This window comes from Cherax quadricarinatus, chromosome 55 (assembly GCF_038502225.1).
Source record: "Cherax quadricarinatus isolate ZL_2023a chromosome 55, ASM3850222v1, whole genome shotgun sequence".
In the NCBI taxonomy this organism is placed as follows: domain Eukaryota; kingdom Metazoa; phylum Arthropoda; class Malacostraca; order Decapoda; family Parastacidae; genus Cherax; species Cherax quadricarinatus.
In genome coordinates this window covers 26,816,546-26,843,358 of record NC_091346.1, presented here as the reverse complement: position 1 = coordinate 26,843,358, position 26,813 = coordinate 26,816,546, and the positions used below count along the sequence as shown (strand labels likewise).

Sequence of the window (26,813 nt, the reverse complement as noted above, 5' to 3'; positions counted from 1 at the left end):
TAGTGCTGTGAGGATAGACTGAGGGCCCTGAATCTGCACTCTCTAGAAAGACGTAGAATTAGGGGGGATATGATTGAGGTGTATAAATGGAAGACAGGAATAAATAAAGGGGATGTAAATAGTGTGCTGAAAATATCTAGCCTAGACAGGACTCGCAGCAGTGGTTTTAAGTTGGAAAAATTCAGATTCAGGAAGGATATAGGAAAGTACTGGTTTGGTAATAGAGTTGTGGATGAGTGGAACAAACTCCCGAGTACAGTTATAGAGGCCAGAACGTTGTGTAGCTTTAAAAATAGGTTGGATAAATACATGAGTAGATGTGGGTGGGTGTGAGTTGGACCTGATAGCTTGTGCTACCAGGTCGGTTGCCGTGTTCCTCCCTTAAGTCAATGTGACCTGACCTGACTAGGTTGGGTGCATTGGCTTAAGCCGGTAGGAGACTTGGATCTGCCTCGCATGGGCCAGTAGGCCTTCTGCAGTGTTCCTTCGTTCTTATGTTCTTATGTTCTTAACACGTTAGTGCTGTGAGCACGCTAGTGAGTGCTGTGAACACGCTAGTGCTGTGAGCACGCTAGTGAGTGCTATGAACACGTTTGTGAGTGCTGTGAGCACGTTAGTGAGTGCTGTGAGTACGTTAGTGAGTGCTGTGAACACGCTAGTGAGTGCTGTGAGCACGCTAGTGGGTGCTGTGAGCAAGCTAGTGGGTGCTGTGAGCACGCTAGTGAGTGCTGTGAACACGCTAGTGAGAGCTCTGAGCACGCTAGTGAGTGCTGTGAGCACGCTAGTGAGTGCTCTGAGGTATCTATTGACTGCTCGTATTGACTTCTCTAAGCTATATTGACTTCTGACTGCTCTGAACTTAGTTGAACTGATTAAGCTTCGTAAAGTTCTCTATCGTGAGGTGAACAAGGGCTTCACAATGCCCAGTTATGACAGCACTTCTCCGAAGAATATTCTGAAAGGAACCTTATATATCATTTTAAGTTACTGTGACCACCAACGAGTGGTATTGAATCAACAACACTGCAACTAGCCGAGGATTCGAACCCATGTAGTTTTGGCCCTGCCTCAGTGGGTTAAGGCGTCATGTGATCTTTGCTCACCACGAGGCAGGGCAAAAACTACATGGGTTCGAATCCTCGGCTAGTCGCAGTGTTGTTATCGATTATTTTAAGTGTATAAATTCCATCCTAAATAATATATTAAGATAACTATCCACTTTTTTGTCTACGTCCAGGTAAATATCTGTTTGACCCTTCCAGGTTTAGTGCCTCTCAATGAATATAATACACCCGATACACTTGGTTTTAGCATATTAGTTATCCTCGGTTAACTATTCAAGTGCATTACAGCAGCATAAATTAACCACAAGAAGAATTCTGGGTTAAATATAAAACGGAGTAATAAAAATACCTTGAAAAAAAAAAAACTTGATGCCTGAAAAAGTTAATAAGATAACTTATCATAGGAAGTTTAACATTAACATGATGGCAACTGCATTCATTCCAGGTCATGTTTTGGTGTTTTGTGACATATAAAACAATTTATTAGAGGAATATAAACAAAAATATAATAAATAATATATTTATTATAGCTAAAGATCGTATAATTAAAAGTAAAAATGTTATTACATAATCTCAAAATAGTTGATTGTAGACTAGATTGTGACAATACTCACGGGAGACGCCACACCTGAAATTACTGAAGACGCCAATTTACGTGGCTGTAGACAGTGGTGGACCCACATTCTGGGGCCTTGAAGCTTGAACTGTTATGGGGTGACCAAGGCAACCAGCAACAGCTAGGCCTACATTATACTTTCATAATTTTTTAATTTTTATTTTACATATTATTTGGTACTGAATTATATTATATTAATGTTATTTAAAAAAAAAACTTTTCATATATTATTATTATTATTATTATTATTATTATTATTATTATTATTATTATTATTATTATTATCAAAACTAAGCGCTAAACCCACCAGGGCCATACAACGCTCCCCTTCTCATATAGAAGACCCAAAATGTTTAAGCAATATGGACTCAAGTAGCTTCTGGGGCCCTTCCGGAATTAGGGGCCCCTGAAGCTTAAGCTTCAAGCTTCATTAGTTCCATAGTAGATCCTCCCCTGGGTATAGCAAGTACACTCTTCATGGTAATGTTGTACACCCTTCACAAGACGTTAACCATCTCACTAACTGCCTACCATGCTATAACAACTAGCATCATGACGTTAACCATCTCACTAACTGCCTACCATGCTATAACAACTAGCATCATGACGTCAACCATCTCACTGCCTATCATGCTATAACAACTAGCACCATGACGTTAACCATCTCACTAACTGCCTACCATGCTATAACAACTAGCATCATGACGTCAACCATCTCACTGCCTATCATGCTATAACAACTAGCACCATGACGTTAACCATCTCACTAACTGCCTACCATGCTATAACAACTAGCATCATGACGTTAACCATCTCACTAACTGCCTACCATGCTATAACAACTAGCATCATGACGTCAACCATCTCACTGCCTACCATGCTATAACAACTAGCATCATGACGTTAACCATCTCACTAACTGCCTACCATGCTATAACAACTAGCATCATGACGTTAACCATCTCACTAACTGCCTACCATGCTATAACAACTAGCATCATGACGTCAACCATCTCACTGCCTATCATGCTATAACAACTAGCACCATGACGTCAACCATCTCACTAACTGCCTACCATGCTATAACAACTAGCATCATGACGCCAACCATCTCACTGCCTATCATGCTATAACAACTAGCACCATGACGTTAACCATCTCACTAACTGCCTACCATGCTATAACAACTAGCATCATGACGTTAACCATCTCACTAACTGCCTACCATGATATAACAACTAGCACCATGACGTCAACCATCTCACTAACTGCCTACCATGATATAACAACTAGCACCATGACGTCAACCATCTCACTGCCTACCATGCTATAACAACTAGCATCATGACGTTAACCATCTCACTAACTGCCTACCATGCTATAACAACTAGCATCATGACGTCAACCATCTCACTAACTGCCTACCATGCTATAACAACTAGCACCATGACGTCAACCATCTCACTAACTGCCTACCATGCTATAACAACTAGCACCATGACGTCAACCATCTCACTAACTGCCTACCATGCTATAACAACTAGCATCATGACGTCAACCATCTCACTAACTGCCTACCATGCTATAACAACTAGCACCATGACGTCAACCATCTCACTAACTGCCTACCATGCTATAACAACTAGCACCATGACGTAAACCATCTCACTAACTGCCTACCATGATATAACAACTAGCATCATGACGTCAACCATCTCACTAACTGCCTACCATGCTATAACAACTAGCATCATGACGTCAACCATCTCACTAACTGCCTACCATGCTATAACAACTAGCATCATGACGTCAACCATCTCACTGCCTACCATGCTATAACAACTAGCATCATGACGTCAACCATCTCACTGCCTACCATGCTATAACAACTAGCATCATGACGTCAACCATCTCACTGCCTACCATGCTATAACAACTAGCATCATGACGTCAACCATCTCACTGCCTACCATGCTATAACAACTAGCATCATGACGTAAACCATCTCACTAACTGCCTACCATGCTATAACAACTAGCACCATGACGTCAACCATCTCACTAACTGCCTACCATGCTATAACAACTAGCACCATGACGTCGACCATCTCACTAACTGCCTACCATGCTATAACAACTAGCACCATGACGTCAACCATCTCACTAACTGCCTACCATGCTATAACAACTAGCTCCATGACGTAAACCATCTCACTAACTGCCTACCATGATATAACAACTAGCACCATGACGTCAACCATCTCACTAACTGCCTACCATGCTATAACAACTAGCATCATGACGTCGACCATCTCACTAACTGCCTACGTTACACTATAACAACTAGCATCATGACGTCAACCATCTCACTAACTGCCTACGATACTATAACAACTAGCACCATGACGTCAACCATCTCACTAACTGCCTACCATGCTATAACTAGCACCATGACGTCAACCATCTCACTAACTGCCTACCATGCTATAACTAGCACCATGACGTCAACCATCTCACTAACTGCCTACCATGCTATAACTAGCACCATGACGTCAACCATCTCACTAACTGCCTACCATGCTATAACTAGCACCATGACGTCAACCATCTCACTATGCTATAACAACTAGCACCATCTTTGTATAATTTATCATCTAGGTGAAATTTAACGTTAATTCTAAGTCACTATTGTATTTTTTTTACCAAAAATGAACTTTTATTAGGTAGGTTACCCCTCAAAGATGGGGGATTATTATCTTAATGCTAATGAAGGGTTCTTCCTCCAAGGAATTAAAGCTACCTTCTCTTTCATCGGATCAAACCTAATTACCTCTCATTCTCCAGGGTATGTATGATAACAGGGGTGTTGCAACAAGTTATGCATCCCATACTTTCCTGGAGCCAAGGTGGCGCCGAGAAGACCCACGACAGTTCTCCCATCCCAAACAGATCACAACAGTCCTCGGTGTACTCCACAGTGAGGAAAGAGACAGTATTCTGAAGCCTTCAGGCCTGGAATTTAAATATACAGAATCCCTCAGCAAAGGTGTTGGCCACCTCTGAAGGGTCGTCCATCACCTGCCCACAAAGGGAAAAAATGAGCAATGAACTCGGTGAGTACTTCCCTGATATCTTTCTGATCTTATTCCATATCCGTCCAAGGAGAAGTATTGGAGTTGAGCGCCGTGTAAAGGACCCATGACACACGCTAAGCGTATCTGAACATCTTTCTGAACCTCGAATAGTTGTCCCTGAGACGACTATAGACTGAACGTCACCTGTAGATTGCAAAAGGGGCATCAGGCTGGGCCTGTAATCGCCTGGACGGGTGATGGGGTACCAGCAAGGTGCTCAAAGACTGGAAAAGGAAGAGTTTTGTTCCACCAAGGACCACTTCACAGCAACTGGGGCTCCTGTGGTTACAGGCAACTACAACACAAATTTGGTCAGGATTTAGAAGTTATCCCTACTTCTGGCCTGTGCACAGAAGTGCACACCCCATCTCGTGGACCACACATTGGAAATTATAATTCATGTGTATCCAAACAATATAGCATTGTTATTTATATGCACATTCTAAATAAAAAAATCAAGTATGTCAGAAAATGCCTCACACTTCTCTGACATATGAAAATCCCTTCCAACTACTTGATAAAATGTCGAAATACCCGTTGACAAGCAGCATCAACCTTCTAGAGTTCATCACTTACCCTTCTTGCAGCATAGTCCCGGGAGAGTATGCTCAGTATTAAGAGAGTCAGACTTGGCAAAACTGCTTATTTAAACTGGGAATGCCTTTGCAGGTGACCACCGGTAATAGTTTTGCTATCAAGCTGCCACTGGATGTAGCATCCAATGTGCCACCAGATTCATCTGACAGTCTAATCCTCCATGGAGGTGTGAATCACCTCAGGATTGAAATTGGTAGGAGAACAAGGCCAGAAATACACAATACCCCAGAGCATAATTTAATGAATGGGGAAATAATCCTACTATATAAGCCAAATAAAGGAGGGAGAAGGTTTGTAGATGAATGGTTCAGAGGACCGACAAGTTGGTAAATTAGACACATATGCAACACTTGGGTATCTTTACTGAGGAAACTTTTCGCCACACAGTGGCTTCATCAGTCAGTGGCTTCATCAGAGTTTGAGGTAATCAGTCCCTCAGCCTTGAGTCGATGTAATCAGTCCATCAATCTTGAAAAGAATATAGCATATGTGCGAAGAAGTGGCTTATATACTGCAGGCAGGAGAGGTGCAGCAGTCGTAAGTGGTATCACATTTGTCCAATGTGGAGGTAGGTCGTGCCCAAGGTTTGACAAGTGAAGAATTCCCTGTATTAAGATCCCAAGATGTTGCTGTGTCAGACAGGAATGTAGATGAATGGTTCAGAGAACCGACAGGTTGATAAATTAGATACATGTGCAACACTTGGGTGTCTATAATGAGGAAACGTTTCGCCACATAGTGGCTTCATTCTACTTTGTATGGACTGATGAAGCCACTATGTGGCGAAACGTTTTCTCAATAAAGATACCCAAGTGTTGCACATGTGTCCAATTTATCAGGGAGAAGGTCGCTGGGTTCTTTGATCTAAACTGATCAAACTTTGCCATCACATTACTATGACCCAGAGTCAGAGGGGAAGGGGAAAAGGGTATATCAACATGAAATGGGTTGCCCTCTCCATTGCAAATAGAGCATAAACCGGATTACCAGATGTGTGCCTAACACAGACAAGCAGTGCAAGCCCAACTCCTCACAGAGCTGCCATATAAATCAGAGAGAACACCACACAGTCCAGATGCAAGGTGCTGGAATGAAGATTGTAACTGGTCAGTGACCGACCACCTTAAGTGGTGGACTCTGAAGTCGCCCAAAAGGAATGGGTTGGGTAGCTCACAGCTTTGGTTGGCAGTCTGAAGCTCAATCCAACGAGAGATACTAGAAGTACATGGACAATCTGACAAGGACAACTAAACTCTGCAGGAAGAAGTGCATTATATTAAAAATATCTCCTCCTCCATCCCTTTGTCCACTGAACCAGAAGGGAAAGAGGAGACATTAAGCTTTAAATCAATGCCCAGAAAATAGTCTCTGCTCGCAGAACAGAGTCCAAAGATTCTAGAAATGGGGTTATAGGGCCCGGCAAATCCACCGTAAAATACTGCATGAAGCAGTTAAGGCACTATTCACCTATCTTACCAGACGCAAATACCAGGAAGTTAGTAATCTTAACATACACTGTCATGCCAGGGAAGATAAGTAACCACTCCTGTAGTCCTCTGGGTCATTCCTAAAAAGCCTCGAGTAATTTAAGAGATCCAGTTCCTCTGGGAAAGGATTCTGCCTTTTCTTCGAGGGTGAGTCTGCCTTAAAGTCATGGGAGCCATTTCCACTAGAGGAGTCCTCCACCAACTGCCCCTTTAAAGGACCCCAAATCCACCCCAGGTTCTGCACAATCAGGTTTATAAGTATGAGGGTTATTTGCATTCCTAAGGATTAAGACTGCATTTCTCTACACTGAACTACATCTGCCACTTTTCGGACTACAATATTAGTTTGTCCAAGACTTCCTGCGGGTCATTGGCATCTTCAAAATCCATTTTTGATCTATTCAGATAATTTACTCATGTCACTTGTTCTTCCCTTGTCATAGTCATCAATATAAATATTATTAATAATTATTAATATTATTATGTAAATTATAAACAATGCATCTAATGCTGGTCCTCGCACAAAACTACTTATGACTTCTTTCTGATTTCATCACATTTGTGCAAACTCTGATTACTATTCGTTAACCATGTGGTCTGTTTCCCCAGGAAAGAGAGCACCAGGCCTGCGCTCTTTGGGAGGTGCACTCAGCCTGTATTCTGAAGGATAACAGGTAAATGCGGTTGAAAGGAGGCACTACTCTTGCTTAAACTAGGCTTCCTGAGGTAGTCAAATGAACGCCCTCTAGACACATAGGTCCCACTGCTCATTGGAAGGGCTATGAGAGACTTGTTTATGTAAAGGCAATCAGAGAGTAACTGACAGTGAATTCCTCTTCACAGGGACTAACAGTGGGTGTTCTTTTACAGTGACTGATAAAAGATATGCCAGGAGTTGCTGATGTTCTTTTTCCATCTGGAACTGCCACCTGACGCCTCTTGATGGCAGCGCCTAAATATCCTAGTATTTACTCAGGGTTAGGAAACTGCGTCACTAATGTTAGAGACGGGATGTTCAGTAAGTTTAATTTTAACAACCATAGAACTGACTGGGAAAAAAATAAACCAAGGGCTATCAGACATACTCTGGGAATCAGACATGAGCATCCTAAATCCCCACCAGTGCCTAGAGAAGCTGAATACAGAAACACACAAGGTATATATGAAGCACCGTACCATTGAGGAAATATGCTACAACAGAGGAAAGATAGGCTTAGTCGAAAGATCACTGAATTAGAGCAAAAACTTAGGATGTCATACCTAACAGAAGAAGTACAAAGGGAACAAAGGGCCATACCGGATATTACAAGAAACCCAAAATATTTCTATTCCTACGCAAAATCCAAGCTAAGAACTACCTGTAGAATTGGACCACTACTGAGACGAGACTCGTCTACGAGTCTCCTCTCAGTAGTGGTATATATTATCATGAAATGAGTGAAATCCTTAAAGAACAGTATGAGTCGGTGTTCAGCAGCCCACTAAATGACAGCAAGGTAGAAAATGCAGAAATATTTTTCACTCCAGAAGGCCGCGCAGACCAACTAACTGACATTAGTACAAATCTCATAGTTTTCGAAAAAGAAATGGAAAACATGCCCACTCACTCAGCACCTGGACCAGATTCATGGAATGTTCTAGGTGAAATACCAGAGGCATTAAAGAGTGCAGACATAGCTCCTTTCCATAAGTGAGGTAGTAGAGCACTAGATAAAAATTACAGACCAGTAGCCCTAACCTCTCACATCATAAAAATCTTCGAAAGAGTGATGAGACGGCAGATTACAAATTTCATGGACCAGCACAACCAGCATAACCCGAACCAGCATGGTTTTAGAGCAGAACGATCATGCCTGTCACAGCTGCTGAACCATTATGACAGAATTACGGAGGCATTGAAAGACGACCAAAACGCAGATGTGATTTACACAGATTTTGCGAAGGCATTTAACAAATGCGATCATGGAGCGATAGCGCACAAAATGAAGGCCATGGGCATTAGGGGAAAGGTAGGCAGATGGATTTTCGGGTTCCTAACACAAAAAGTAGTAGTGAACAGGGCAAGATCCAGCATCAGCGAGGTCAAAAGCTCAGTGCCCCAAGGCACTGTCCTGGCACCTCTGCTGTTTCTCATCCTCATAGCATAAATAAAAACACCCGGCACACTTTTGTATCATTTGCAGATGACACTAAAATAAGCATGAAAGTCACTGCGGTAGAGGACACTGAAAAAGTACAGGAAGACATAAGCAGGGTTTTCCAGTGGGTAGTGGACATCAACATAACGTTCAATGGTGATAAGTTCCAGCTGCTTAGGTATGGAAAGAATGAAGAACTCTAAAGGAACACTAGTACAAAACTCAAGAGTGTCACCAAATAGAACGTAAGGAACACGTAAAAAATCTGGGAATAATTATGTCAGCGGACCTTTCTTTTAAAGACCATAACAAGACAAAGATCACGACAGCCAGGAAGATGACTGGGTGGGTATTGAGAACTTTCAAAACAAGGGAAATAATGCCGATGGTGACACTCTTCAAATCGCTAGTGCTCCCTCACTTAGAAAATTGCTCAGTGCTGACGGCCTCGTTCAAAGCAGGAGAAATATCGGAGCTGGAACAAATACAAAGATCGTTTACGGCTCACATTGAGCCAGTAAAGCACCTAAACTACTGGGAACGCCTGCAAGTCTTGAACATGTATTCATTGGAGCGGAGGAGAGAGAGATACATGAAAATATATACTTGGAAAGTACTCGAGGGCCTGGTCCCAAATCTGCACACTGCCATAACAACTTACTGGAGTGAGAGATATGGGAGGAAGTGTAAAATAAACCCAGTGAGGAGCAGGGGGTGAGATGGGGACAATAAGGGAACACTGTATCAACATCCGGGGTTCCAGACTATTCAACATCTTACCAGAATATATCAGAAACACGGCTGGAACAAGTGTAGAAGCCTTCAAGAGGAAACTGGACAAGTATCTTCACCAGGTGCCAGATCAACCAGGCTGTGGTGGATATGTATCGTAGCAGGCCTCCAGCAGCAACAGCCTGGTTGACCAGGCAAGCACCAGACGAACCTGGCCCATGGCCGGGCTCAAAGAGTAGATTAACTCTCGAGACTCTTCAAAGGTATATCAAAGGTATAAAGGTATCCTCTTCTCGTGGGGTAAGTCCATTACCCTCTGCTGCCCACAGAAGGGTAACTTAGAGGAGGGAAGGGGAGCTAGTAGCCGCCACAGCTAACGAGGGGTCACAGGTGGGTCGCTGAAAGAAAGACCAACACCCAGGGGTCGGTCCATTCAGCTCTAGAGGAGGGGACCCCTGCTGCAGCAGGAATCTATCAGTAATGACAAATATATATTACATTAAGATGCAGGTGATATGGTTGCCCACTCCCTATGAAATCCATCATATTTATATAGACAATATGTACAGTGCACTCAAATATTTGTGAGCCACACACTGCCTGATAATAGCTTTGTAAGCACCTATGCAATATCAACACACCATACCAGTACAGGAGTTGGTAGCATCGAATTCTACCTCACAGTTTTTTCTTTTCCTTACATTTAAGCTTCTGTTGGCCAAAGTTTTAGCAATGGAAACGCTATAAAGAGAATTATGTCCAAATGTGAGGATCTGGGAATTAGTCTTCTCCAGAACACCATTCACCTTCTTCATTCATCGAAGCGAGATTACATTCTTTTTAAGAAGGCATAGATCTTCCTCGACCTCGTGCTGCGGAAGCCGGTGAGAAAGAATCCGCAAGTACTGCCTGAGGTAGTGCACATGGGAAGCGCTCTACACTGGCCCTGCACATCAGTGTGAGACCAAACAACTTACGGGAAGGAACTGGGTATCTTCTCTTTATCACCAGATTACCTTTGGTAATCTGGTGAATGTTCAGTTTGTGGATAGGGCCAATCATTCTCTAGCTGGCAGTTAATTATAGATATTGAGGAAGCACTAAACCCGCAGGAATCATACAGAACCTGGAGAAATAAGAGGGAATCAGGTTCGATACAGGGAAATATAGATAGGATTCATGTCCTTGGATCAAGAACCCCTCACTGGCGTCATGTAACTTCCCTTGAGGGACGGGGGGGGGGTCAGTCTTACCAAAACTGCCAATATGTCTACAAGCCACGAGCAACCACAAAAATATAGAACCAGGCACCGAGCTACTAAAAACTCAAGCTGGGAGGTGGATCAGAGCCACACCCGTCTGAGCCTCCAGAGCTTGGAGTTCAGTCTGGCTCCTGAAGATCTGAAAACAATTTTGGGGTCAGTGCTTCAACACAACGGTCACCACATTCCATCTAGGCCATGGGGCAACAAGGGGCAATGCTGACATTCCCAGACCATGTATGCAGATCAACATCAGTGTTCTTCTGGGGTGGTTGCTGCCGCAGAGACCAGAAGGAATGAATGCCTCGACAGATTTTTAAGACAGAGCAAAGGAGAAGTTGAAAAAAAATAATGTCCGATAGAATAAAATTATTGTTGTTATAATCAAGGGGGAAGCGCTAAATTCGTAGGATTATACAGCGCCTGTGGGGGATGAGGAAGGTACTCAGGCTTAATTCAGGGAACTGGAGCATATATCCAATTCCCTAGATCAAGAGCCCCTCACTAGTATCAAGGAACCTTCCTTGAGGGGCCGATAGACTAAAAGAAGTCGCTGCCTCAGTGCTGAGCACTAACATGTTTCCCTCAGTGTGTACCATAACCACCATGCTCTGTACACACCTTTATTATGGTTGGCCCAGAATTATCAAAGCAAGGTTGATTATTATAATAAAAAAGAAGCGATGAATCACAAGGGCTAAAGCAAGGTTGAGTAACAACCGTCTCAATAGGCTGGAAGCACCAGAGGAGCTAGCAGTATTTGCCTAGTACCGGGCAGTGGCAACGAACCAGAATACTGAGACTTGTACGTCACGCCTGAATCTGCAGGCAACCAGTGGTAGTACTTCCACATTCACCCACCAACTGGTCCACCAGATGGTCCATCTGACGGTCCACCAACTGGTCCATCTGATGGACCAACTGACAAGTGCAATGCCTATTGGGTGTTTTGAACAACCTCAATATCAAGAATCAGCTTTCATCTTTTCCCGCTGAGTCTGAGTCACCTCTGGTGGTGGCGGGGGATGAACGGCTTTGCCTGATAAAGAATCCAGGAAGAAGGATCTAACCTCCAACGAATCACTCAGTCTTTAATTTAAAAAAAATTAAATCCAAAGGAGAGAGAAAGCTCCAATTCAGTGTTCCAAAAGCACTTGTACATTAGGGAACCCCATCGAAGGGTCACGAAATAGGAAAAAAAATATCCATGCACGACTAACACGGAAAGGGTTACTGGGTTCTTGGTGCTCGCAATAGAAGGAAGGTCCTGGCAGCAGCGGAGGGCAGGTGTGGCGGTGGTGCAGGGCAGGTGTGGTGATGTTGGATGTGAATGAAAGCGAGGTGGTGATTTTAGAGGAAAGGTGTGGTATTAATGGGAATGTGAGGTGGTACTAGCAATGGTGGTAAGAGGGAAAGTGTTAGAGCTGAGGAAGGAAAAGTGGTGATGGTGGTGGTGCTAGCGAAAGGGTGGTGTTGGCAGTGAAAATAAGGGTGGAAGGAAGGTGTAATGGAGGGAAGGAACAGCGGAGGGAAGGTGTAATGGAGGGAAGGTACAGCGGAGGGAAGGTGTAATGGAGGGAAGGTACAGCGGAGGGAAGGTGTAATGGAGGGAAGGTACAGTGAAAGGGAAGTACGGAGGATGGAAAGTGTAATGGAAGGCGTAGTGGAAGGAAAGTGTAGTGGAGGGAAGGTGCAGTGGAAGGAAAGTGCAGTAGAAGGAAGGTGTAGTGGAGGGAAGGTGTAGTGGAGGGAAGGTGTAGTGGAGGGAAGGTGTAGTGGAGGGAAGGTTTAGTGGAGGGAAGGTTTAGTGGAGGGAAGGTGCAGTGGAAGGTGTAGTGGAGGGAAGGTGTAGTGGAGGGAAGGTGTAGTGGAGGGAAGGTGTAGTGGAGGGAAGGTGTAGTGGTAGGAAGGTGAAGTGGAGGGAAGGTGTAGTGGAGGGAAGGTGTAGTGGAGGGAAGGTGTAGTGGAGGGAAGGTGTAGTGGAGGGAAGGTGTAGTGGAAGGAAGGTGTAGTGGAAGGAAGGTGTAGTGGAAGGAAGGTGTAGTGGAAGGAAGGTGTAGTGGAGGGAAGGCTGTGGTAGTACCAGAGATGATGAGTGTGCGTGCGGTGGTGTGGTGGTTGTGCTGGTGGTCGTGGTGATAGTGAAGGGAAAGTGGTGGTGGTTGTGCTGGTGCTGGTCATAGTGAAGGGAAACCGTGGGGGTTGCGCTAGTGGTGGAAGTGAAGGAAAGGTGTGGTGGTGGTGGAGGGAAGGTGTGGTGGTGGTTGTGGATGGATGGTGTGGCAGTTGTGCTGGTGGTGGTAGTGGAGGGAAGGTATGGTGGTGGTTGTGGATGGATGGTGTGGTGGTGGTTGTGGATGGATGGTGTGGCAGTTGTGCTGGTGGTGGTAGTGGAGGGAAGGTGTGGTGGTGGTTGTGGATGGTGTGGCAGTTCTGGTGGTAGTGGAGGGAAGGTGTGGTGGTGGTTGTGGATAGATGGTGTGGTAGTAGTGGAGGGAAGGTGTGGTGGTTGTGCTGATGGTGGTAGTGGACGGAAAGTGTGGTGGTTGTGCTGGTGGTGGTAGTGGAGGGAAGGTGTGATGGTTGTGCTGGTGGTGGTAGTGGAGGGAAGGTGTGATGCTTGTGCTGGTGGTGGTAGTGGACGGAAGGTGTGGTGGTTGTGCTGGTGGTGGTAGTGGACGGAAAGTGTAGTGGTTGTGCTAGTGGTGGTAGTGGAGGGAAGGTGTGATGGTTGTGCTGGTTGTGGTAGAGAAGGGAAATTGTGGTGCTTGTGCTGGTAGTGAAGGGAAACTGTGGTGCTTGTGCTGGTAGTGGATGGATGGTGTAATGGTTGTGCTGGTAGTGGTAGTGAAGGGAAGATGTGATGGTGGATTTGGATGGTGTGGTGGTTGTGCTGGTGGTGGTAGTGGATGGTGTGGTGGTAGTGGAGGGAAGGTGTGGTGGTTATGATGGTGGTGGTAGTGGAGGGAAGGTGTGGTGGTAGAGGAGGGAAGATGTGGCTGTAGTGGAGGTAAGGTGTGGTGGTAGTGGAGGGAAGGTGTGGTGGTAGTGGAGGGAAGGTGTGGTGGTAGTGGAGGGAAGGTATGGTGGTAGTGGAGGGAGGGTGTGGCGGTAGTGGAGGAAAGGTGTGGCGGTAGTGGAGGGAAGGTGTGGCGGTAGTGGAGGGAAGGTGTAGCGGTAGTGGAGGGAAGGTGTGGCGGCAGTGGAGGGAAGGTGTGGTGGTAGTGGAGGGAAGGTGTGGTGATAGTGGAAGGAAAGTGTGGTGGTAGTGGAGGGAAGGTGTGGTGATAGTGGAAGGAAAGTGTGGTGGTAGTGGAGGGAAGGTGTGGTGGTATTGGTGTGGTGGTTGTGGCGATAATGAAGGTGTGGTGGTTGTGGCGGTAATGGTGTGGCGGTAATGGTGTGGTGGTTGTGCTGGCAGTGGAGGGAAGGTGTGGTGGTTGTAGCGGTAGTGAAGGTGTGGTGGTTGTAGCGGTAGTGAAGGTGTGGTGGTTGTGCTGGTAGCAGAGGGAAGGTGGTGGTGGTTGTGCTGGTAGTGGAGTTAAGGTGTGGTGGTTGTGCTGGTAGTGGAGGGAAGGTGGTGGTGGTTGTGCTGGTAGTGAAGGTGTGGTGGTTGTGCTGGTAGTGGAGGGAAGGTGTGGTGGTTGTGCTGGTAGTGGAGGGAAGGTGTGGTAGTTGTGCTGGTAGTGGAGGGGTGTGGTGGTTGTGCTGGTAGTGGAGGAAAGGTGTGGTGGTTGTGCTGGTAGTGGAGGAAAGGTGTGGTGGTTGTGCTGGTAGTGGAGGGAAGGTGTGGTGGTTGTGCTGGTAGTGGAGGGAAGGTGTGGTGGTTGTGCTGGTAGTGGAGGGAAGGTGTGGTGGTTGTGGTGATAGTGGAGAGGTGTGGTGGTTGTGCTGGTAGTGGAGGGAAAGTGTGGTGGTTGTGCTGGTAGTGAAGGTGTGGTGGTTGTGCTGGTAGTGGAGGGAAGGTGTGGTGGTTGTGCTGGTAGTGGAGGGAAGGTGTGGTGGTTGTGCTGGTAACGGAGGGAAGGTGTGGTGGTTGTGCTGGTAACGGAGGGAAGGTGTGGTGGTTGTGCTGGTAACGGAGGGAAGGTGTGGTGGTTGTGCTGGTAGTAGAGGGAAAGTGTGGTAGTTGTGCTGGTAGTGGAGGGAAGGTTTGGTGGTTGTGCTGGTAGTGGAGGGAAGGTGTGGTGGTTGTGCTGGTGGTGGAGGGAAGGTGTGGTGGTTGTGCTGGTGGTGGAGGGAAGGTGTGGTGGTTGTGCTGGTGGTGGAGGGAAGGTGTGGTGGTTGTGCTGGTAGTGGAGGGAAGGTATGGTGGTTGTGCTGGTAGTGGAGGGAATGTGTGGTGGTTGTGCTGGTAGTTTAGGGAAGGTGTGGTGGTTGTGCTGATAGTGGAGGGAAGGTGCGGTGGTTGCGCTGGTGGTGGAGGGAAGGTGTGGTGGTTGTGCTTGCAGTGGAGGGAAGGTGTGGTGGTTGTGCTGGCAGTGGAGGGAAGGTGTGGTGGTGGTTGTGCTGGCAGTGGAGGGAAGGTGTGGTGGTGGTTGTGCTAGCAGTGGAGGGAAGGTGTGGTGGTTGTGCTGGTAGTGGAGGGAAGGTGTGGTGGCTGTGCTGGTAGTGAAGGTGTGGTGGTTGTGCTGGTAGTGAAGGTGTGATGGTTGTGCTGGTAGTGGAGGGAAGGTGTGGTGGTTGTGCTGGTAGTGGAGGGAAAGTGTGGTGGTTGTGCTGGTAGCGGAGGGAAGGTGTGGTGGTTGTGCTGGTAGTGGTGTGGTGGTTGTGCTGGTAGTGGTGTGGTGGTTGTGCTGGTAGTGGTGTGGTGGTTGTGCTGGTAGTGGAGGGAAGGTGTGGTGGTTGTGCTGGTAGCGGAGGGAAGGTGTGGTGGTTGTGCTGGTAGTGGAGGAAAGGTGGTGGTTGTGCTGGCAGTGGAGGGAAGGTGGTGGTTGTGGTGGTAGTGAAGGTGTGGTGGTTGTGCTGGTAGTGGAGGGAAGTTGTGGTGGTGGTAGTGGAGGGAAGGTGTGGTGGTTGTGCTGGCAGTGGAGGGAAGGTGTGGTGGTTGTGCTGGCAGTGGAGGGAAGGTGTGGTGGTTGTGCTGGTAGTGAAGGGAAGGTGTGGTGGTTGTGCTGGTAGTGAAGGTGTGGTGGTTGTGTTGGTGGTGGAGGGAAGGTGTGGTGGTAGTGGAGGAAAGGTGTGGTGGTTGTGCTGGTGGTGGAAGATGTGGTGGTTGTGGTAGTGGAGGGAAGGTGTGGTGGTGGTAGTGGAGGGAAGGTGTGGTGGTGGTAGTGGAGGGAAGGTGTGGTGGTGGTAGTGGAGGGAAGGTGTGGTGGTGGTAGTGGAGGGAAGGTGTGGTGGTGGTAGTGGAGGGAAGGTGTGGTGGTTGTGCTGGTGGTGGTAGTGGAGGGAAGGTGTGGTGGTTGTGCTGGGGGTGGTAGTGGAGGGAAGGTGTGGTGGTTGTGCTGGTGGTGGTAGTGGAGGGAAGGTGTGGTGGTTGTGCTGGTGGTGGTAATGGAGGGAAGGTGTGGTGGTTGTGCTGGTGGTGGTAGTGGAGGGAAGGTGTGCTGGTTGTGCTGGTGGTGGTAGTGGAGTGAAGGTGTGGTGGTTGTGCTGGTGGTGGTAGTGGAGGGAAGGTGTGTTTGTGCTGGTGGTGGTAGTGGAGGGAAGGTGTGATGGTTGTGCTGGTGGTAGTGGAGGGAAGGTGTGTTGGTTGTGCTGGTGGTGGTAGTGGAGGGAAGGTGTGGTGGTTGTGCTGGTGGTGGTAGTGGAGGGAAGGTGGTGGTTGTGCTGGTGGTGGTAGTGGAGGGAAGGTGTGGTGGTTGTGCTGGTGGTGGTAGTGGAGGGAAGGTGTGGTGGTTGTGCTGGTGGTGGTAGTGGAGGGAAGGTGTGGTGGTTGTGCTGGTGGTGGTAGTGGAGGGAAGGTGTGGTGGTTGTGCTGGTGGTGGTAGTGGAGGGAAGGTGTGGTGGTTGTGGTGGTAGTGGAGGGAAGGTGTGGTGGTTGTGGTGGTGGTGGTAGTGGAGGGAAGGTGTGGTGGTTGTGGTGGTGGTGGTAGTGGAGGCAAGGTGTGGTGGTTGTGCTGGTGGTGGTAGTGGAGGGAAGGTGTGGTGGTTGTGCTGGTGGTGGTAGTGGAGGCAAGGTGTGGTGGTTGTGCTGGTGGTGGTAGTGGAGGGAAGGTGTGGTGGTTGTGCTGGTGGTGGTAGTGGAGGGAAGGTGTGGTGGTTGTGCTGGTGGTGGTAGTGGAGGGAAGGTGTGGTGGTTGTGCTGGTGGTGGTAGTGGAGGGAAGGTGTGGTGGTTGTGCTGGTGGTGGTAGTGGAGGGAAGGTGTGGTGGTTGTGCTGGTGGTGGTAGTGGAGGGAAGGTGTGGTGGTTGTGCTGGTGGTGGTAGTGGAGGGAAGGTGTGGTGGTTGTGCTGGTGGTGGTAGTGGAGGGAAGGTGTGGTGGTTATGCTGGTGGTGGTAGTGGAGGGAAGGTGTGGTGGTTGTGCTGGTGGTGATAGTGGAGGGAAGGTGTGGTGGTTGTGCTGGTGGTGGTAGTGGAGGGAAGGTATGGTGGTGGTAGTGGAGGGAAGGTGTGGTGGTGGTAGTGGAGGGAAGGTGTGGTGGTGGTAGTGGAGGGAAGGTGTTGTGGTTGTAGTGGAGAGGTGTGGTGGTGGTAGTGGAGGGAAGGTGTGGTGGTGGTAGTGGAGGGAAGGTGTGGTGGTGGTAGTGGAGGGAAGGTGTGGTGGTGGTAGTGGAGGGAAGGTGTGGTGGTTGTGCTGGTGGTGGTAGTGGAGGGAAGGTGTGGTGGTGGTAGTGGAGGGAAGGTGTGGTGGTTGTGCTGGTGGTGGTAGTGGAGGGAAGGTGTTGTGGTTGTGCTGGTGGTGGTAGTGGAGGGAAGGTGTGGTGGTTGTGCTGGTGGTGGCAGTGGAGGGAAGGTGTGGTGGTTGTGCTGGTGGTGGCAGTGGAGGGAAGGTGTGGTGGTTGTGCTGGTGGTGGCAGTGGAGGGAAGGTGTTGTGGTTGTGCTGGTGGTGGCAGTGGAGGGAAGGTGTGGTGGTTGTGCTGGTGGTGGCAGTGGAGGGAAGGTGTGGTGGTTGTGCTGGTGGTGGCAGTGGAGGGAAGGTGTGGTGGTTGTGCTGGTGGTGGCAGTGGAGGGAAGGTGTGGTGGTTGTGCTGGTGGTGGTAGTGGAGGGAAGGTGTGGTGGTTGTGCTGGTGGTGGCAGTGGAGGGAAGGTGTGGTGGTTGTGCTGGTGGTGGTAGTGGAGGGAAGGTGTGGTGGTTGTGCTGGTGGTGGCAGTGGAGGGAAGGTGTGGTGGTTGTGCTGGTGGCCGAGCTGGCTGGTTGAGTCAACTAACAGCTGCACACATGTAGTCATATCAAAACTTGCATGGCTTTTCCCCACGTCACCACAGTTCTATTCCTGATATTTCTTGTACAGACAACTTCGTGGTAAATATTCTCGCAGTACTGTGTACACCTCGCCTTCGTAATCAATCGCAGGCGCTTTTAATTTATGAAAGTTGTGCGTGAATCGACAGAGGCGGTGAGGACCTAGCATCGATCACGTCTTTCCTCCGCCGGCGTTGGAAAACCCTCGAGCCGTGCTCTGCGCTGCCGGAGATTGCCCACACTTTTATACCTTATTATCCCTCAAACCTTAATACATGTAACTGCCCCTCGCAACCTCTCAAAATGGGAGATGTGAGGACAAATATAACCATTATTGGTTAGAATATGGAGGATAATGGAGAGTAAGTGTGGCACACATGGGACTGGTAGGCGGGACTCTTACGTCTGGCATGGAGCTCACTAATGCGCCCGGCTGCGCTCTGCTGCCATCTGGCGCCGGAACCCTCACTAACAAACAACCTGATTAATCACTTTTACACCGTGTTTTCTATCCATTTGACGCAAACCATGAGTACATATGCCCCGCGGAACGTTCACGGAAAATCAAAGTGTGGCTACAGTGGGCGTAGAAGGCGGTAGAGAGGATAGGAAGAGAGGAATATGGAATAAAAAAGGCCAGTGTTGGGTGGATCTGGGACCGCGCCACACTCCCTTGTTCATAGCGGCACACACTCGAGTAACGCGGCTTGGGGGTACGCTCTGCCGCTTCCCTCACACTTTTCTCGCCCAAATTTAAGGGTTTAGTGCCGAAAATGTGCCTAAAATGTCGCCCAGGACCTGGATCAAAGTGTAGTGTGTGATGTGAATGTGAAATAACGACGGAAAAGTGAAAAATTAGTGGTGAATTGGAGGTGATTGTTGTAACTGGCTGTGGTGAGATCGGTTAGTCGCGCCTGCAGACTGTGGCGCACTTTTTGTAATACAACTGGAAATTCTTGTATCAGCCATGGTGTACAGTACTTGTCGAGTCTAAAGTGTTAGCTAGGTGCAGTACCAGGCCGGAGGCTTGTGTTGGTGGTGGTGATAGTGCCGTAGGAGTGTTGGTGAAGGCGCAGTGTTGGCGAGAATTGGGGTGTTGGTGGCGGCGAGGCTCGCTCACTCTCGCCGGGCAGAGGTCTCCTTGGTCGATACCGGCCGCCGCTGTGTTCCCTCACAACACACCCACTTATTTTATCCACCACGCCGCCCGTACGCCCTCTCCTGCACGCCCACGACCACCACGCACCTTCCATCTAGCAGCCACGCCCGCCACCGCACGGATCTGGAGTCTCCCAGAAGCTACACACAGGTAAATGTTGGCGCTTGTGTTGGGGGCTGTTAGGGTGTAGAAGCTCAAGCTGGCCTAGTTACTCTTGGTTTATACTGTGTTGGGGATGTGTTGGAGGTTTGTTGGGGGAGTGTTGAGGCTGGGAGATGATGGGGGATCAGGTGATCCCCTCACCACGTACACAAGTCGTTGGGTATGGGTTAACGGGTATGGGCGTGCTTGGGGCGGGTTTGCGGGCGTGGTGTGGGCGTGGTGGGGTGTGTGAGGGCAGCGTGGGTTGTGTGTGTGTTCATCAGCTGATACCACCATCACCCACCCCAGTTTTTGCATGGCGGCCCGGGTGGTGGCGCTCAGACGGGGAGGCGGCCAGCAGGGGTCGGCGAGCGGGCGCTCAGACGGGGAGGACACCCACCACCACCGCCACATACTAACTTCAACAACATTTTTTTCCAAATTTCAATATTATTCCCTCTTCTAACTCCCCTCTGACCCTCCCTAAGCACCCTAGCAAGATATCCCAAATGGATTTTGCGTTTTGAGCGAAGTAGAGAGTAAGTGAAACAAGCAAAGGTGCAATATGCATTACATGTCAATTATTTACTTTCATGTCAGGCCGCCTTACGCACGTGACACGTTGTAAACAATGACAGCGTGGTCCGCAACCCTTAAACGTTTTTCCATCACTATCTTTACCTGCAAACTTACTCGCGAATAGGGAATAAATAGTTGGCTTGATGGGGGTGCGGGTTACGCCATTCTTGGCGGAGGGTCGAATGGTAATTGTTGATTATTAAAAGGATTGGAGGTTCTTGCCCAAAACTGCTAGCCCACGTGCTCTGCGCCCGCATGTCCACTCCTACTCAACGTTTTCCCCGGCTCATTTGAACGTTTTTTCGCAGAGGGGAATTAGGCAAATGTGGAGTAGGTTGGCAACATTTTGGTGGGTGAGTGGTGGTGGTGGTGGGGAGTCTTTGTTTGTTGAGGGCTGGGGGCTAGTGCCTAGAGCTTGATGGGGCTAAATGTGTAGGTCTGTGTGCTCTGCTGGCTGTTATAGCCATCTGGGTGGATAGAGAGACTTTGATCCTCATGGATGCAGATATGTGGACCTTGTGCATCACAGCCGCCCACCATCCCCCGCCACGCCTGCCCGACCCTGCTGCTGGTGATGGTGGCAGCCAGGCCTCGCTCCCTCCATGCCTGCCTGCCTCCCTCTCTCTCCTTGCCTGTCTGCCTCCCTCTCTCCCCCTGCCTGTCTGCCTCTCTCCCTGCCTGTCTGTTTCTCCCTTGTCTGCCTGCCTTCCTCCATTCCTCCCTCTCTCCCTGCCTGCCCATCCCAGCCAGTTTCCCTTCATCCTCTGCCAGCCTACCTCCCTTCTTGTCTTTCTGCCTGCTTCCCTCCCTATCTTTCTGCCTGCCTGCTTCCCTCCCTATCTTTCTGCCTGCCTGCTTCCCTCCCTATCTTTCTGCCTGCCTCCCTCCCTCTTCCTGCCTGCTTCCCTCCCTATCTTTCTACCTGCCTGCTTCCCTCCCTGTCTTTCTGCCTGCCTGCCTCCCTCTCCCTGCTTGCCCCCTGCTTTACCTGCCTCCCTCCCTCCCCAGTCTGCCTGTTCCCTCCCTCCCCAGTCTGCCAGTTCCCTCCCTCACTCTGCCGACTTCTTCCCACCCTGCCTGCCTCTTCCCTCCCACCCTGCCTGCCTCTTCCCTCCCACCCTGCCTGCCTGACCGCCTCTTCCCTCCCACCCTGCCAACTTTCCTCCCACCCTGCCAACTTTCCTCCCACCCTGCCAACTTTGCTCCCACCCTGCCAACTTTCCTCCCACCCTGCCAACTTTCCTCCCACCCTGCCAACTTTCCTCCCGCCCTGCCAACTTTCCTCCCGCCCTGCCAACTTTCCTACCGCCCAGCCAACTTTCCTCCCGCCCTGCCAACTTTCCTCCCGCCCTGCCCACTTTACTCCCGCCCAGCCAACTTTCCTCCCGCCCTGCCAACTTTCCTCCCGCCCTGCCAACTTTCCTCCCGCCCTGCCAACTTTCCTCCCGCCCTGCCAACTTTCCTCCCGCCCTGCCAACTTTCCTCCCGCCCTGCCAACTTTCCTCCCGCCCTGCCTACTTCCCTCCCACCCTGCCTACTTCCCTCCCGCCCTGCCTACTTCCCTCCCGCCCTGCCTACTTCCCTCCCGCCCTGCCTACTTCCCTCCCGCCCTGCCTACTTCCCTCCCAGCCTACTTCCCTCCCACCCTGCCCACTTTCCTCCCACCCTGCCTACTTTCCTCCCACCCTGCCCACTTTCCTCCCACCCTGCTACTTTCCTCCCACCCTGCCTACTTTCCTCTCACCCTGCCTACTTCCCTCCCACCCTGCCTACTTTCCTCCCACCCTGCCTACTTCCCCCACTCCCCTGCCTACTTCCATCACTACCCTGCCTACTTTCCTCCCTGCCTACTTTCCTCCCTCCCTGCCTACCTTCCTCCCTCCCTGCCTACTTTCCTTCCTGCCTACTTTCCTTCCACCCTGCCTACTTTCCTCCCATCCTGCCTACTTTCCTCCCATCCTGCCTACTTTCCTCCCATCCTGCCTACTTTCCTCCCATCCTGCCTACTTTCCTCCCATCCTACCTACTTTTCTTCCATCCTGCCTACTTTCCTCCCATCCTGCCTACTTTCCTCCCATCCTGCCTACTTTCCTCCCATCCTGCCTACTTTCCTCCCATCCTGCCTACTTTCCTCCCATCCTGCCTACTTTCCTCCCATCCTGCCTACTTTCCTCCCATCCTGCCTACTTCCATCACTACCCTGCCTACTTCCCTCACTCCCCACTACTTGCTTTCTTGCCCGCATCCTCCTTATCACTTCCTTACCTCTGTCCTTCCCTTCTTCGGTGCTCTTATCTCCATTTCCCTCCTTCAATGCCCTTCCCTTTTGACCCCATCCCCTTTAGTGCCCTTAACGTAGCCCCTCCTTGGAACATTAACTGCCCTAACTCCGGCCTTTATTTCCCTCGTTCTCTGCTGTTGAAATTTTTGAGATGCTAGTCAGGTCACTTGTGACGTATTCCAGGGTCTGCTGATTAAGCAGAAGGTTGACCTTTTCTCAATTAGTGAGGTACTTTATGAAGTATATCTTCTTTACCTACGGTTGGCGACAGGATCCATCACTGTATAAACTTACCTTTTTTTCGCTTTCCCGTGAAGGTTATAGTACTGATGACGGATGTGTGGATGGGAATACCAGTAATACTCCAGGTATACTCCAGGGGAGAGAGAGACTTGCCAAGCAGAGGCCAATACGCCTGTTCTTAATTTTATGTATTAGGTTGGTTTAAATAGGATCTGCCTTTATGTGAATTAGTAGATCTGCGTAAAGACAGTGCACATGGCACATTTATTTTAGAGGAATTTTAGCTTCTAAAATAAAGGCTTGCTCAAAATTACGAGTGTATACCCACTTATAAGTTTTTTTTTTTCCCCGTCACCATATAGACCTACTTGCTCGTACGAGGTGGATCCTACTATCGTCCGACTTAATGCTGTAAAATAGTCCCTGAAATCGTCGCCTAGTAAACGTTAGATCACACTAATGTTGGCAAGTTCTTCCCCAGCATTTTATTGGTGTGTCTGTTGTGAAATGTTGAAAATATTTATTTTCTTCTCATTCATTCAATTGAGACGCGTTAGTGAGCAATAATTGTGGTGTATCCTAGATACCGGTGGCATAGCTAACTATATTTAAACTTTTCCTGAGAGGGAGAGGATATAATGGACAAAATCTTCGTGTTCCATTGATGTTTTAGTCGCTTTGTACAGCAAGCGAAGCCTCATTAATGATGGCGTGATGAGTAACTATCGATAAGTGAGTGCCAGGTAGGAAGTGATCTAGATAATGTGACGTAACTTATCAGTACTATCACCAAGTGTCATTTGCGTTTTTGTGTGTAGAGAGAATCAAGTAGACGAAAATATTATAATCATATTGAAGTGATAAGCTTGTTGGAGGTCATCAGCGCCTGAGAGCGAGAAGTAATCACGTTTCTTTCAAGAAAGTGAAGGATGGTTAATTCCTTGGGTCAAGTTGCTCTTCAACAGCATCAAGTCATCCTTGAAGGGTAGACAGTAGTTGTTCTGTCGAGTAGCACCGGAATTGTTTAAATAAGGTTAGCATAATATCTGGCTCTAACGTTATTTTTTTTCTCATTGTTTTTAAGGAAATTACAATGTACTTAAGAGATTGTGGAACCCTTTTTGTTTTAGGGCTGTAAAGTATTAGTTGCAGCGGTTATGCAGAAAATTTTTGAGTTTAGGTAGGACAGTAGTTGCTGTGGTGTGCGATTGTGGAGCGTTTTGGACGTGCTAATGATCTCGGGTGTGTTGAAATGATGTTGAGGTAATTGAAGGTATTTATGGATATCTGGGAGAGGCAAGTTTTGTCTAGCCACTGGGGATGTTTGGGTGAAATTGTTCGTATACAAATTAGGTGATGGCGGATGTGATAAGTGTTAGGGTTGGTAACTACAGTCTTTGGTTGTTACGGCGAGTGGTGGGGGAAAAGTGGTTGTTGTGGTTAGAATTGGGGGCCGCTTTGGATGTTGTGGTGGAGAGAGTTGCGAATCTTGGGGCAAGACTTAGTTGTGGGGAAGGAGACATGATTGTGGTGAGTGGTGGGGTAGACTGGGGTGTTGTGGAGAGTGGTGGGGTAGACCGGAGTGTTGTGGAGAGTGGTGGGGTAGACCGGGGTGTTGTGGAGAGTGGTGGGGTAGACTGGGGTGTTTTGGAGAGTGGTGGGGTAGACCGGGGTGTTGTGGAGAGTGGTGGGGTAGACTGGGGTGTTGTGGAGAGTGGCGAGGTAGACTGGGGTGTTGTGGAGAGTGGTGAGGTAGACTGGGGTGTTGTGGAGTGGTGAGGTAGACTGGGGTGTTGTGGAGAGTGGTGAGGTAGACTGGGGTGTTGTGGAGAGTGGTGGGGTAGACTGGGGTGTTGTGGAGAGTGGTGGGGTAGACTGGGGTGTTGTGGAGAGTGGTGGGGTAGACCGGAGTGTTGTGGAGAGTGGTGGGGTAGACTGGGGTGTTGTGGAGAGTGGTGGGGTAGACTGGGGTGTTGTGGAGAGTGGTGGGGTAGACTGGGGTGTTGTGGAGAGTGGTGGGGTAGACTGGGGTGTTGTGGAGTAGACTGGGGTGTTGTGGAGTAGACTGGGGTGTTGTGGAGTAGACTGGGGTGTTGTGGAGTAGACTGGGGTGTTGTGGAGTAGACTGGGGTGTTGTGGAGTAGACTGGGGTGTTGTGGAGTAGACTGGGGTGTTGTGGAGTAGACTGGGGTGTTGTGGAGTAGACTGGGGTGTTGTGGAGTAGACTGGGGTGTTGTGGAGAGTGGTGGGGTAGACTGGGTGTTGTTGTGGGGTAGAGTGAGTGGGGTAGACTGGGGTTGTTGTGGAGAGTGAGTGGGGGTAGACTGGGGTGTTGTGGAGTGGTGGGGTAGACTGGGGTGTTGTGGAGAGTGGTGGGGTAGACTGGGGTGTTGTGGAGAGTGGTGGGGTAGACTGGGGTGTTGTGGAGAGTGGTGGGGTAGACTGGGGTGTTGTGGAGTGGTGGGGTAGACTGGGGTGTTGTGGAGAGTGGTGGGGTAGACTGGGGTGTTGTGGAGAGTGGTGAGGTAGACTGGGGTGTTGTGGAGAGTGGTGGGGTAGACTGGGGTGTTGTGGAGAGTGGTGGGGTAGACTGGGGTGTTGTGGAGAGTGGTGGGGTAGACTGGGGTGTTGTGGAGAGTGGTGGGGTAGACTGGGGTGTTGTGGAGAGTGGTGAGATAGACTGGGGTGTTATGGAGAGTGGTGGGGTAGACTGGGGTGTTGTGGAGAGTGGTGGGGTAGACTAGGGTGTTGTGGAGAGGTGGGGTAGACTGGGGTGTTATGGAGAGTGGTGGGGTAGACTGGGGTGTTGTGGAGAGTGGTGGGGTAGACTGGGGTGTTGTGGAGAGTGGTGGGGTAGACTGGGGTGTTGTGGAGAGTGGTGGGGTAGATTAGGGTGTTGTGGAGAGTGGCGGGGAGAGTTGGGAGTGGCGGGGAGAGTTGGGTGTTGTGGAGAGTGGTGCGGACAGTTGGATCTTGTGGTGGGGAGACATGGCATGGCTGTTGTGGTGATTGGTCGGGAGACACGACATGGTTGTTGTGGTGATTGGTGGGGAAACATGACTGTGATTGGTGGGGAGATGTGGTTGTTGTGGTGGTGAGAAGACTTGCTTGTTGTCGTGGTGGGGAGACGTTTGTTGTGGTGATTAGTGGGGAGACAACATGGTTGTTATCTTAATTGATGGGAAGACATGGTTGTGCTGATCGATAGGGAGATATGATTGATGGGGAGATATGGTTGTTGTGATCGGTGGGGAAACATGGTTGTTGTGATGGGGAGATATGGTTGTTGTGGTGGGGAGACATGGTTGTTGTGGTGGGATGGCTTGGTTGTTGTGTTGGTGGGGAGACATTGTTGTGGTGATTGGTGGGACACATGGCTGTTGTGGTGATTGGTGGGACATATGGCTGTTGTGGTGATTGGTGGGACATATGGTTGTTGTTGTGATCGGTGGGAAACATGGTTGTGGTGATTGTGGGGAGATATGGTTGTTGTGGTGAGTGGTGGGAATACATTGTTGTGGTGAGTGGTGGGGAGACATGATTGTTTTGGTGAGTAGTGGGGGAGATACAGTTGTTGTGGTGAGTAGTGTGGGACATAGTTGTTGTGGTGAGTGTTGAGGAGACCTAGTTGATGAATGGAGGGGACTTGGTTGTTGGTGTGAGTGGAGGGGAGACTTTGTTGTTGTGGTGGGGAGACTTAGCTGTTGTGAGTGGTGGGACCTTGGTTGGTGTGAGTTGTGGTGACTTGGTTCATGCGAGTGGGGAGGATTTCGTTGTTGTAGTAAGTGGGAGGGAGACAGTTGCAGTGAATGGTGGGGGGACGGCTGTTGTTGGGCTGATTTGATTGTTGTGATGCGTGGTGTGGAACATTTGGGAGATTTGGTTGCTGTGATTGGTGGAGAAGACATTGTTATTGTGAATGATGGGAAGACTTGGGAGACTTGGTTGTTGTGGTAAGTGGTGGGGAGACTTGGTTGTTGTGCTATGTGGTGGGGAGACTTGGTTGTAGGGGTAAGTGGTGGGGAGACTT

General features: G+C 49.1%; 1 protein-coding gene across 1 annotated transcript in view; it reads left to right on the top strand.

Moving 5' to 3' along the window:
• Positions 1 to 19,432: 19,432 nt before the first annotated feature.
• Positions 19,433 to 26,813, top strand: part of osa (trithorax group protein osa) — a 521,098-nt gene continuing 513,717 nt past the window's right edge. Inside the window, exon 1 of the mRNA XM_070096962.1 lies at positions 19,433 to 19,689. The gene's annotated coding sequence lies outside the window, so the exon portion shown is untranslated. The remainder of the gene's footprint in view (positions 19,690 to 26,813) is intronic.